The sequence below is a fragment of the Osmerus eperlanus genome, chromosome 10 (genome assembly GCF_963692335.1).
Source record: "Osmerus eperlanus chromosome 10, fOsmEpe2.1, whole genome shotgun sequence".
NCBI classification, from domain to species: Eukaryota; Metazoa; Chordata; class Actinopteri; order Osmeriformes; family Osmeridae; genus Osmerus; species Osmerus eperlanus.
The window spans coordinates 13,344,217-13,356,298 of record NC_085027.1 but is presented as its reverse complement, the minus strand read 5'-3'; the positions used below and the strand labels follow the sequence as shown (position 1 = coordinate 13,356,298).

The 12,082-nt window shown below is 49.4% G+C and overlaps 1 protein-coding gene across 1 annotated transcript in view; it reads left to right on the top strand.

Annotated features, from left to right (window-relative positions):
• The window catches only part of itfg1 (integrin alpha FG-GAP repeat containing 1), a 63,608-nt gene that overhangs the window by 23,880 nt on the left and 27,646 nt on the right, over nt 1-12,082 (top strand). The gene's annotated exons all lie outside the window — the stretch shown is intronic.

Here is a 12,082-nt window from a genome sequence, read left to right as displayed (position 1 = left end):
CTCTCCATCTCTCTCAGGCTCGCTCGCCATTTTTCTCTCCGCCTCTCCCCCTCCCCCCCCCCCACAGACAGCCGTGTGAGGGCGAAGCGGGGCTTTGCCAGGTCACGTTGGCTGCTGGTAGCAGGGACATATGGCTGGCATATTGTAACCCTGGCGGCCGCCGCATGCCAGTGTGTTTGCTTTAACCCTCTTTGGAGGGGAGGGCATCCTCTGGCCGAGGCCCACGGGGGTGACGCGCGGCCTGGAGCGCGGCCTGCAGCACGTCACCGTGGCCCCCTCCACTGGGATTGGGAGTCACGCACGCCCCATCAGGAAAGCAACGGGGTCCGCCGTCACATTTTGTGAGATCGTCAGAGACGGCTTGAGCTCTCAGAGCTGGTGGGCTTTGACTTGATTAAAAGGGAGCGGGGGGGGGGGACTGTCATATACGGTGCCCATATTGAGCAGCTTCCTATAGCGTGATCCCATCCACTAATGACTCTCCCGTCACATTAAACGATTAAACGCTGCTGAACATGTGGCTGTGGGACCATCATCACCCCACAGACACGCCCCGCCCCGAGAGACCAGCCGCCGTGTAAACACCGGTGACGTTCACCAACCGGCCCTCGCCTCGCGTTACATTTCTAGTCGGGTCTGAGTCGTTACACGCTGTGGAAACACTGAGTTTGTGTTTGTTACTGTACAACTGTAGTTAACGATGGCAACGGATGTGTGATCTAAGGCGCGTGTGTGTTGACAAGATTATATGGATGTGTATGTTTATTTTGGTGGGTGTGTGTAGGGAGGGGAGGGGGCTATGTATTGTGTGTGTGTGTGTGTCGGAGCATATATAATCACAGTGAGCAGATTGCCAGAGGATGTAGAGGATTCCTAGACGGCAGCCCTCATCACACCCCCTGACCCGTCAGACACAGGGCCTGATGAGGTCCACAGATTACAATAAAATATCAACCACCAGCGTTCCCATCACGCCTAATCCGCTCGTCACTCATTTGTCCCGCAAGACCGTGTGTGTGTGTACACAGTACTTATGTAACACTTATAAAAATACCTGATGGAATTTCTTAAAGATAGATCTCAACTATTCAGCCTAGGTTCTACCACAGAGCCTTAAAATGTGAATAATGATGACTCAACAAGGTTCGACTTTAGTTTATGAAAGCATGTATTGTTCCTTGTTTCCCCTTTAACCCTTGTGTTATCTTCGGGTCATTCTGACCCATCAGCCGTGTGACCCACCGTCGTATTGCGACAAATTTACCTCATACAAAAACAAAGTGAAGCATTTTCTTTTAACCGTTGGGCTGTCTCAGACCCCCCACATTGCAAAGGTTAAAAGAAAATTATTTTTATTAGTTTTTGTATTGGGTAAAACTGGGTAAACACAATGATGGTTCGTTATGAACCTTTGGGTCATGTGACCCGAAGGCAGCACAAGGGTTAAAGAAAATAAAATAACCTTAATTAAACCAAGGATGTTGAGTAATGTATCACTCAATTACAATTTACATGTACAATTACTGTGAACAAGGATACTGGCCACATATCCTGTCCGCAGACAAATACATTAGCTGTCCTTACCAAATTGAAATAAACAAAATAAATCTTGATGTCACAAAAACACAATATTTCAATTCACAAAGAACACAACAATGACTAGACTATGACAATCATTGTCATTTAACTTCACATGAGTGATGCGGAGTATCGTAATGAAAATACTCTTGGTTTGTTGCACTATGTGGTGCAATTGTGGTTGGTATAGATTCCTACCACACCGGAGTACAATAGTTTTTAAGGCAGTCCCTTCCGAGGAAAGATGAATCTTCGCATGCAATCTTCGTCTTTTCTCTATCCTTATGTCGGGCGGCTCGCCATCCTTGGAACGGAATCCTACACTCCTTACACTCACAAAAGACCCAACCTGTTTTACAACAGGATCAGAAGACATATATTCAAAAAGGATATTCTTGAAAACTACTGTCGAACTAATAAGATAGTAAACTGGTCTAGGCATTACAGAAAATGTAACATTAAACGACTAAACGCACATGGAATACAATTGCACGTGGCGTGAACAATGGCTAGCCTGGCTAACACACCGAGCAGGCTAACTTAGACATAGCAACGAAATAGCTAGCAAAAGCTATGATGAACTAGCTAGCAACACATTAATTCCCACTCACCAAATCCCTGAATCAACTACGCAGTTCTTTTCTTTATACTTCTCTTATCTTTTGTCAAGATAGTATAATGTACACTACTTATTATTAAATGAATAAAACATGTATATCACTTGTCTTGGTTCACGTTTCAGATTTCAGCTTTCACTCTTCGTTTCAACTGCTTTTTTCTGCGTGCTCACGTTCGTTCACCTCAAGCGATGGGAGTGAGCCTACATCACACCGTGAGCTGATTGGCATAAAGTCAAGTGCTCATCATTACATTTCTAAAACGTGATTGGCTTATTCTAAATACTTGTTACAAATGAAATATTTTGCTATAATCAACCTTTAGATTTAACCATTCAAAATAACAAATAATTTGTAACCTGGTCCTTTTTTACTGGGTTACACTTACATAGTCATACACACACAGACGCATAAGTATGGCCCTTATGTGAACACTGTAAGATGACATTTCTGCGATGTGTCTGTGGACACAGTGAGCAACTGTCAGGAAGAAGATTCCTGTTGGACATCTTAATGCTCCAGGAAGCACGACAGATTCTCATTTCTGTCTATATTTAATTAAGGCTGATTAGACCTGTCATGTTTTTTTATTTTATTTAATTACCCCCAGTTTTTTTTCTTCTCTTTTTTTTTTCTTGGTTTCCCCCCCAAGTATGCTTCAGAAATAGACATGTGAGCAGAAGGTGAAGAGTGATCAATTTGAGCACTTACTCAAACGAGCTCTCAGCCGCGCCAGCGTTCCACGGAGACTTCCAGAAGACTCACTCAGGAGCCGCCAGCAGAGCACGGGAGAACGCGTACCGAACGCGTATACGTGTCAGGCCTAGTTTGAGGGAGACGTTCATCCCACGGGGATGAAGATTCTACTGGTTGACATGTCAATAAAACATCACATGGAAACATCCCCTTGATGACATCACTCACCTAACGCACAGTAGTGGCGAAAAGTACCATGCAGAGTCAAGGAAAACGATTGAAACTACCAAAAAACGACTTCCTCCGTTTTTTCTCGTCGAAAGACTCCTCATGTCTGTGTGCTGGCTGTATGATCGGGAGTGTCTGACTGAGGAGGACGGGAGCAGAGGAACCCCCCTGTGGCTCTGCTCTCTGGGAGCTCCTCAGCATCCCCACAGGATGATGAAGTGTCTGTTTGGACCATTCAAATCTACACACAGCGCCTTGGTATCATCGCCTCAGCCCCCCCAGCCAGGACCCTCACCCTACTGCCTCTCTTCAGGCTCACACCTCGCACCTTCAGAACGGTCAACACACACACACACCTGTACACACACATATATAGCTGTATCCATGCACACAAACACACACACACAAGACCCCCCAAAAAACACACAGCCTCTAGGTTCCCTCCAGGTTCAGCAGGGCTGAGCTGGGCACGTTTCACGGTGAACACAAGCACCCAACCCCCCCTGAGAATCACCCGTGAACGCGCTCCAGACTACACTGACCTTCGCTGTTAGTCTCTGCTGGAGGACTACAACCACTCTGCACCCACGTCCTGTTCCCTCACGCTCTTTCGTTCTGCTTCTTTACCACTCGCACGCACGCACACACGGACGCATGTACTGTACACACACACACTCTCGCAGAAAGAGCCTTTAGCTTGGAGCCTTTCTCCTCCCTCTCCGGAACCCGTCCTCAACGTTTTCCAGATCAAAGGGGTTTTCCTGCTGAGAGAGAGAGAGGGAGGGAGAGAGAGGGAGAGAGAGAGAGGGAGGGAGAGGGAGAGAGAGGGAGAGAGAGGGAGAGAGAGGGAGAGAGAGGGAGAGAAAGGGAGGGAGAGAGAGGACACAGTTCTAGACGGCCCGCCACTGCTCTCAGCCTAGAGATAATCACCCCGCCGTTCTCCCTCCGTTTACCAAGAACATTAATTAACGATCAGTAACAATGGTTCGGTTCCCATATGGACACATAAATGGGACGAGGGCCCAGTGACATGTTGATTTATAGATTGGATGTTTGGACAAAGAGAGATGTACCCTAAAGCAAAGGTTTCCCATTTTGGATACCTCAGTCCAAGTCTAGTACGGATGTTTCCTCTGACAGATCGATGCTCTCTTTCTCTGGCTGTTTCCTTCTTCATTCAAATAAAAATGTATTTGTATAGCCCTTTTTACAAGCAATGTCACAGAGGGCTTCACATGCGCCCATAGAACTGCCCCTCAACCAACCTAAACCCTCAAGCAAGACAAGGAAAAACTCCCAGAAAATCCCCCTCAAAAATTGAAGAACCCTTGGGAGGAGCGATTCAGTGAGGGAACTCCTCCTCCATAGACGGTTGGTGAAAGAGAGGAGCAGAACACAGGCTAAACATAGTCATACAGCAGGGAAGTGTCAATGGGTGTTGAAACACCAAAATCCAGTGTTCAACTTGGGTCAGTGTTGGTAAATGTCAGTTTAAGCAGAGGTAGCCACAGGGCTGGGGACTGTGATCGGCGCAGCATCACAGGCAGGGGGATGAAGAACGGGACCAGGAACTCGCTGTTGTCCGTCAGGGAGACCGGTGTCCACTTGGCGACTAGATCCAGCTTTGGCAGACTGTCACAGATTGACGTCCACTGGCGACCAGGTCCAGTGTTGGCAGACCGACGACCAGGCAGGTGCTGACAGCTCAACCCCCCCCCCCCCCCCCCCACACCACAGGGGATGTGTGGAGGGGGGACTGAGAGAAGAGAGCAGGGATTAGAGAATGCAAGGAGAAAACTAACAGTTACAGTCATATTAGAACGAGGTCCCCATCGGTCAAGTGAGGACTAGTGCAGCAATTTAGCAGACCAAGAAGTGTATTTGATGGATTCATTCTGTCTCTCTTTGTCATTGAGAGCACAGTCCATTATTTAGCACTCATTTTAAGCTGTTTTAAATCATGTTAAACCAGGACATTATCTTCATATAAATGTACCAGAGGACTGAAGTTAGAAGTTCAAGAGGATTCTATGTGTCCTGTTCAGCAGTAGGTAGGAAAGGGAAAATTAGAAGGACGGAAAAATGGATGGATGGGAGGACGGATTCGGGTTACACGACCAGGGCCTCGGAATTTCAGCACATCTTGCAGATCAGCAGGTATCTTCCCCTGCTGTCACTCCCCTTGATAGCCGACCTTCCCTCACCCCACCAATCACATCAAGGCACATCTGCGCTCCCCACAAGCCAACCAATCCCGTGGCACGGAGGAAGCGGGGGGGAAATAACGGGCTAACGGAGCTGGATGGAGAGCTGTCAGCAGGGACAGACTGATGCTAAGCCTCCCCTGGTGGCCCCTCGGAATGAACAGAGCCAAAGAACACGTTCATTCCCACCTTTGTTTGTTTGTATTCCCATTGTTGGTGTTGTCTCACACCATAATCATGTATCCAGGCTGGAGACAACCAAAGCAGGCTACGCGGAGATCCGAGCAACATTGCACCAGTCGCTCTGTGCCTTGTTCCGCCACATACGGCTAATGTTTCCGTTTGACTGACGTGAAAGCAATGTTCTCTCTGTGGGTTCGGGGTATTTCCAGTGTGTCTCCAGGACTATTTCTGTGTGCGATTGTCTTTCCGCCCACCCACTCCCTCACACGCACACAGAGCCAACATGCCTCCACGCAGGCTCACACACTTACATGTGAAATGGTATCCACACCTAATAAGAACTCCTGTCGTAGGAGAGGTGTTGTAAATGTCAGGCACATACGCACACGTACACACACACACACACACGCTCACACACTCAAACACACTCAAACACACTTTATCATATAAGTGGAGGTGTTTGTGGTGGCGGTAGTTATTTTTGGCACCAGGAAATAAGGTCACGACGAGAAGGCTGATCCTGGGACATATTTACATTTACATTTAGTCATTTAGCAGACGCTCTTATCCAGAGCGACTTACAGTAAGTACAGGGACATTCCCCCGAGGCAAGTAGGGTGAAGTGCCTTGCCCAAGGACACAAAGTCAGTTGGCATGACCGGGAATCGAACTGGCAACCTTTGGATTACTAGCCCGATTCCCTCACCGCTCAGCCACCTGACTCCCCCACATATGCAGTCATACATCTATGTATACTGTATATACACACACACGTCTAGTAGGATTATCTGTGTGTGCTATCTAATAGGATCCTCTGTGTGTACTATCTAGTACAGGGGTGCTCAATTACAAACTCAAAAGGTCCACTCTCCAAATTTCCATTCAGTCCAGGGTCCAGAACAGTGATGGTAAATTTTTCTGGCCCTTACCTCAGAGTTCTGGGGGTAATTTTGTTCAAAGTGTCTATGACGTGGTGACGTTTCACGTTACCACTTTTGACAATGGAAACTGTCTCATTGCAGATAAAACAAATCGGTTTTGTGCTCCCCACCGGCAACACAAATGCATACTTGTCAGTACATTCTGTCTGAAATTTGCAATTTTCGGAACCAAGTTTTCGCTTTTTGTTGGGTTTTGTCACACCATGATTTTTGCTAAGGAAGAAACGAGTACCGTTAGCAAATCGATTAGCCTGCGTTGTTGCGAATGACACGCACAACCTGAGTGACCTACAGAGGTTGCGGCCAACGTTGAGTGAGTGAGTTGTCATGGTGATTACAGTTATTACAGCTCCTGATTGGATCTTTGGATTGGACACAGAAGATATAAAAACCACATAGAAGATAGGAAAACAATATGGGCGTGAAATCCCGCACCAATGAAAACTCGCTTGGATCATGACTAAATTAGAATGTTGATTTTGGCTTCGGTCCAAATTGTATTGTGTCTGTATCCGGACCGCGGTCCGCCTATTGAGTACCCCCGGTCTAGTAGGATCCTCTGTGTGTACTATCTAGTAGGATCCTCCGTGTGTACTATCTAGTAGGATCCTCCGTGTGTACTATCTAGTAGGATCCTCCGTGTGTACTATCTAGTAGGATCCTCTGTGTGTACTATCTAGTAGGATCCTCTGTGTGTACTATCTAGTAGGATCCTCTGTGTGTACTATCTAGTAGGATCCTCTGTGTGTACTATCTAGTAGGATCCTCTGTGTACTATCTAGTAGGATCCTCTGTGTGTACTATCTAGTAGGATCCTCTGTGTGTACTATCTAGTAGGATCCTCTGTGTGTACTATCTAGTAGGATCCTCTGTGTGTACTATCTAGTAGGATCCTCTGTGTGTACTATCTAGTAGGATCCTCCGTGTGTACTATCTAGTAGGATCCTCTCTCTGTGTGCAGCTCAATCAGTTTGCACCCCAACTGTGAGGATCGCCGCTAGCTACGCTGTTGCTAGGCAATAGCCTCCCAGGCCTGTACTGAGGGATGGGTAGACAGGAGGAGCTGGAGCCTGCAGCCTGTCAGTTATATTCATAACACAGTCCAAATGAAGTACTGGGGTGCCACTACAATGCCTGCTCGTTACTACAGAGATCCATTCCTACAGTGCTGTCAGACAGAATGAGGTTTCTGAAGCAGGCCTGGGAGGCATCGGGTCCTGGGTTAGGGGGGGTCTAGGATGTGAGTTCAGAGACCCGAGGAAGAGAGCACAACTCGGAAGGTGGAGGGGGGGGGGGGGTTGTCCCGTGCTATTACCGTTACCCACCATCCACCTTGGATGGACTTGAACATAAGACCCCTGGCACAGTCACAACAGGGTTGTGACCAGACCCAGAGAGCATATTGCACGCGAGCAGAACCCTCAGTTTCAAGAGGCGGTCATGTAGCTGTGGTGCATAATGACCTGTTGACCTTTGACAGGCAGGCAGGTGTTGCACAGAGAGAGATCAGCCACCTTCCTCTGTACATCTGTTTGACTTCATCCCCCCCGTCCCCCCTTCCCCCCCGCCCAACAACTGTGGCAGGATGACCCCCCCCCCCCCAGCCTCACTAAGCTCATTTATCAGCTACAGATTTATAACACACACACGCACACCCTCCCCCAGCGCACGCGCGCGCGCACACACACACACCTCCTTTTCCACCCCCGCAACTTCCCTCTCTGTCTCGGTGGTGGATGGTGTTGGAAGCAGGAGCTGTCCCGTCCTGCCTCTGTGTTTTGGTGTGTCAGCAGGTTGTCTGGAACAGAGACAGAAAGAAAGGAGGGCGAGAGATAGGGGGAGAGAGAGAGGGGAGGGAGAGAGAGAGAGAGGGGGAGTTTGTGTAGGAGAGAGGTCGAGAGAAAGCAAGTGTTGGAGTGTGAGGTACTGATGGTGCACGACGTGTCATGTCTGAAGCAGTGCTGTCACCATGGAGGGAGCGCTGCCCAGTGCAGGAGTAGCTGAGGGAGGCAGGGAGGAGGAGCACTGGCCCTGGCTGTGACAGCCCCTCACGTCTTTACCTCCTCCTCGGTCGCTTTCGCTGTTCCCTCTCTCCCTCTCCCTCACTCTCCTTCGCTTTATTTCTCTGCTCCATCTGTCTTTCTCTCTCTGTTTTCTCAGAGAGAGCGAGAGAGATGGGGAGTGCGTCAGAGGGGTCAGCTAGTAGGCTCCTCATCAGTCTGACTGGGTCCAAGGCCTCCCCGACTTCCTGGTCCACAGGGACCAATTAGAGAGCAGCTAGAGAGGATCTGACACTGCGAGCTCCACCCCTAACCCTCCCTCCCTCCGTCCCTCTCACCCCCAACCCCCACCATGACACCTCACCCTGGGCTCACCCAAACAGGCAAGCACCCCTCCACAAAGTCTGCTGTGTAGGTGCTGGGTGATGGATGGCTAATGTTATGTGTGGGGCGTGTATTGCTGTTGGACTTCAGATTGTTTTGGTGGGCTGGTCCTGTGTGTTCAGAGTGGTAATGATGAGTCCAGACTGCAGGCCCACTGCTGTAGCGGGCTGAGGTGAGGAGGGCTGTGCGCAGCATACAAGTGAGAGGAAACACTGCAGCTTAATCACTCAGCCGCAGCAGAACCTTCTGGAAGAGATCGAGTTCTGGACCTGGTTATTTGGTCTTTTTGATATTTTATCTTCCCGTTCTTTGGTGTCTTCTTCCTCTCTGTCTTTATTTCTTCCTCTACAAGAGAGAGAGAGGTCGAGAGAAAGAAAGTGTTGGAGAGATCCAGCGGATGGGAGGAAGAGAGTTTATGACCCTGTCCTTTTGCTTGGTGTCACGTCTCCTGTGGAGTCCCGTCAGCTCTTTGATGGCTGAAAGAGAATGCACCTACGCACACACACACAGGTACACACACACACGTTCCCTTTGTCTCGTGGAAACACACAATCACACAAGTGGCCTCTGAAGTCTAAAAGTCTGAAATGGCTGTCTCCCTCTTCACACACACACACACACATACACACACACACACTTAACGACACACCTTACAGACTGCGGCAGTCTATATCTGGTGAAAGCAGATTGATGTTCTCAGCCTGGCAGGTGATTGAGATGTGGGGCTGATTAGAGGATTGGGGGGGGCAATCAGGGCAGGGTATTAGTGGATTCTAGCCAATAGGCAACAGTTATGATTAGCTGGCCATGTCCCTGGGGATGCTCTTCATCTGCAGCTGAAGGCTGCAGCCTTTCTTTTAATACGCCCGTATTTATTTATTATTTATTTGTCTATGGATGTATTTCTTTTCCTGAGCATCTGGAGCTAGCATGAGGGGAGCGGGCTCCCCTTCCCCCTCCAGTTCCCCTGGACTCAGCAGGCGATGTTCTCAGGTTATCTGTGGGACCATTCGCACGGGACACCTTCCAAACCATTGTCTGTGAGATTAGGGCTGAGGCCAAGGCTGTGTGCGCGAAGGTGTTGACAGGCAGAGATGGTATGAGTTGGCCGGCCCATTGTTCAGCACCGTGCTGTGGATCCCCCAGGCTCCAGTCTAAAGGGCTCCAGTCTAAAGGGCCAGCCCCACTGGGGAGGCCATTCTCTGCATCGTCTTGTGGGAGAGAGGCCTGCTGGATGGAGCCCTCCACACCTTTCACAGGACTGCAGTCCTCTTCCTACCCAGGGTCAGGCGGTGTGAGATGGAGTATACGGAGAACCACCAGAGGTTTCCCACGGGTCTTTCTAGAACGTCCAAAGAGTCGCCTAGCAACCGGCAAAAAGTCCAGAATAAGTAGTGATAAAATGTTACTGAGCGAGTAGATCTGAAGCAGGAACGAATCCGTCAACGAAGGCATCCGCTTTGAACCTGGACTACTCCCAGGCTCACCTGGCAGGGTGTGAGCCAGCCCGTTGTCCCTGTCACAACACGGCCACAAGTAGCCCCTCCCCAAACGGCTCCTCTGACGCTCCGCCTGAAGACAGGCAGACAGGAAGCAGCTGATCCCAGCACACTTAATAAACGCTGTATTAGATCAGAGCAGCCAGGCAGGCTGAGATAGGTGGATTAGACGGAGCTGACCTTTAAACAGAGGCGTTCGACAGTACATGTGTAATCACACCATCCGATCGCTGTAATCCACGCAGGCACGGAGCGGTGCCCGGGCGGACGGGAGACGGACGCTCGCCGCAGACCCTGCCGTATCGCTCAGCCCCACTTGTCAGTCAGGAAATGTCATCAGACCTGATGTTATTCTAATGCCACCGCCGCCAGCCACGGCTTCACCCATCCGGGGGTAATTGAACACGAGAGTTTGCCGTGTTCCGTGGTGTTCTGGTGTGTGCACGTGTGTGCATGTGTGTGTGTGTGGTGGACGTGTGTACCACTGAGTGACAGGTTTTAAGGGTTTTAGTCCCAAGGTCGTCTTTAAGATTGTGTGTGTGTGTGTGTGTGTGTGTTAGTGGAGTCTCCATCCTCTCCCACTTCATCTCCTTCTATCAGCTCTGTGTTCAGTATGATAACAGCATTTCTGCGCAGTGGCTCATTTCTCATCTCTCCGTCGGGACGCACGAAGATGGAAACACACTTTTAGCACTTATTGTCTCCTCACACACGCGTGCGTGCACACGCACTCACACACACACACCTAGGCACGCACTCACACAACACACGTACAGAAACAAACACCCATGAGCACACACACACACACTGAGTTTCTATCAGTTTCATAGCCGGCAGTCCTCTCCAACCAGAACGCTCCCCTCGATGCGCAAGACATCTGCAGTCTGGAAAAAAAAACTGAAAGCGAGGGATGAAAAGACAGACAGGGAGAGAAAGAGCATTTTCACGCTGATTCTATTTATAGGCTGGCTCCTTTTCAGGTCGTCGTTCCCAGGGAGATCTGTGGAGGTATAGGGAGCTGTCTGGAACCCGAGCAGGTTTGCTCAGGGGAGCGAGGGACGGAGAGACAGAGAGAGAGGGAGAAAAACACCTCTGCCCAGTGTTAGATTAGGATGTGGAAATCAAGACTGTTTCACCCCTCCGCACCCAAGACTGTTGTGCCCAGCCACAGCCCACATCCTCATTCCCAGCCCACATCCTCATCCACTGCACACATCCTCATCCACAGCCCACAGCCTCATCCACAGAACACATCCTCACCCACAGAACACATCCACAGAACACATCCTTATCCACATCATCATCCACAGCACACATCCACATCGTCATCCACAGCACATCTTCATCCTTTAGTCTCAGCCTCCTCCTCAGCCTACAGCTCTTGTCTAATTGAACTGCAGTCAGACTGATATTAGTCTTTTCATCTGGACCAGAATTACACAGCTGCTAATTGTCTTTGAGTGAAGTATCTTCATCAGTGCTCGCAAGCATCGCTATCCTCCCCTGATTGTGTGCGTGTGTGTCAGTGCTCTATGCGCGTGTGTGCCTTTGTTTACACCAGTGCAGTGTGCATGAGGGTACTGCCTTCATAATTGAAGGTGTGTTATACACTGATGCAGAGCATTGTCCTCTGGGTAATGTAGTGTTTCAACAGACACTGGGTCTATTGTCAGCCTCAAGCTAATTATCAACTCTCATTCTCCCTCAGTAAGGTGTGTGTGTTCATCTTCTAACTCACTCCTCTTCTGCGTA